General features: G+C 51.1%; 1 pseudogene; it reads left to right on the forward strand.

Moving 5' to 3' along the window:
* The first annotated feature begins 567 nt into the window (after positions 1 to 567).
* On the forward strand, positions 568 to 817 carry LOC122703121 (annotated as a pseudogene).
* Positions 818 to 1991: the final 1174 nt, after the last annotated feature.

Raw genomic sequence — 1991 nt, forward strand, 5'->3', positions numbered from 1 at the left:
CACTCAGATTCCTCACCTGAAGAACTAAGGGTACTGCAACTAAGATTATGTGTCAGGCTGCATTCTCCTCTAAAATTCTGTAACTTTGCTGAAGGATGAGTATTGCTGTTATTCAATCACTAAGTTTTGTCCGACTCTTTGTGACCCCATGGACTGCAGCACGCCAGGCTTCCCTGATCTTCACTATCTCCCAGGGTTTGCTCAGACTCATGTCCATTAAGTCGGTGATGCCATCCAACCATCTCATCCTCTGTGTCCCCCTTCTCTTTTTGCCTTCAATCTTTCCCAGCTTCAGGGTCTTTTCCAATGAATTCACTCTTCAAATCAGGTGGCCAAAGTATTGGAGCTTCAGCTTCAGCACCAGTCCTTCCAATGAATATTCAGGACTGATTTCCTTTAGAATTGACTGCTTTGATCTCCTTGCTGTTCAAGGGACTCTCAAGAGTCTCCTCCGATTTCTGGCCCGGAGTTCCACTCACCGCCTCCAGCTTCCGACCCGTCCTGGCTGTCGGCAAGATCGTCACCACGTTCCATCATCTCGCAGCCCTTGCGGCACCCAAGTCCGCAATGTGGGGTCCCAACGGGGACCTGGGCACGCCGGTGGGGGCGAGCGCGAGAGGCAAGGAAGACAGCTTCGGGGAAGCAGAATACACTGTCATCAACTCCCTGTTGGACCAGATCAACTCCTGTCTGGACCACTTGGAGAAGAATGACCACCTCCCATGCCCACCTCCAGGAACTGCTTGAATCCAACTGGCAGATACGCCTTGAGTTCTAGCAGCAGCTTGGAGAGACCCCCAGTGATGCCAGCCTCTAGGTTCTGGGAGCCCCCAGCCAGGTCCCAACTCTGCCTTGCTGGGCCAGGCTCTGGCCTGGACACTCACCACCTGGCTTGGATACCTTCTCTAGGCCTGGCCGACAGATCTCCTGGGGGTGGGGGGTCTGCCTGCCTAGGCCACCTTTCTGGTACTTCCCTTGGTGTGCCTGGGCCAGCCTGCACCTCCCAGCATCCCTTCCTGGAGCCAGATGTGGGCCAGCAGCTCACCCACCATGCCTGCCTGCCCAACTCCTGGGCGCTTGCCACTCTGCCCAGGCCTAGAGTGTCCACATTAAATGGGTCTCCAACACCAAAAAAAAAAAAAAAAGAGTCTTCTCCAACACCATAGTTCTAAAGCCTCATTTCTTGAGCACTCAGCTTTCTTTATGGTCCAGCTCTCACATCCATACATGACTACTGGAAAACCCATAGCTTTGACTATACAGACCTTTGTTGCCAAAGTGATGTCTTTTTACACTACACTCTACTTTTTACACTGTCTTTTTACACTCTACTTTTTACACTGTCTTTTTACACTCTACTTTTTACACTGTCTTTTTACACTCTACTTTTTACACTGTTTAGGTTTGTCATAGCTTTTCTTCCAAGGAGCAAGTGTCTTGTAATTTCATGGCTGTAGTCATCATCCACAGTAATTTTTGAAGGATGCATGTACCAGATGTCAAAGGAGAGACCCTGAGAGTCAGATCTGGTGTTGTTGCACAGGGAGGTGGGTGGATATGGGGCAGACCTGGTGGGATCAAGGTGGGTGGAACAGGAGGGCTGGAAAAGGGGCACTGTCAAAGGTGAGTGCAGAAATTCTGGTCAGGAGTATTCAGCATGGTGTCCCCACACCATGTGACTAAGAGGATTTCTGTAGGGAGGGTGAATTGCAAGGCTAGATCCAGGGGGTAGGCAGCATGGGATAACAGCCTAAAAAGTATTGCATTTTGACACTGTAGGTGTAAGGAAGCCAGTGAAAGCAAACCCTTTCTGTTGCCTGGAACTCGCCTCTCTGTGGTGGCTCATGAGGGCCTCCCAGGAAGGTCACAAGTTTTGTCCAGTCCATTCTCTAGGCCCTGGAGTGCTGGTAGACCACCCTGCTGTCAAAGCAGAGGGTCCTGTGGGCGGTGGGTGAGAAGAAAGCCTACCTGGAGTGGGGAGATGTTGGATG

Source organism: Cervus elaphus, chromosome 11, assembly GCF_910594005.1.
Source record: "Cervus elaphus chromosome 11, mCerEla1.1, whole genome shotgun sequence".
NCBI classification, from domain to species: domain Eukaryota; kingdom Metazoa; phylum Chordata; class Mammalia; order Artiodactyla; family Cervidae; genus Cervus; species Cervus elaphus.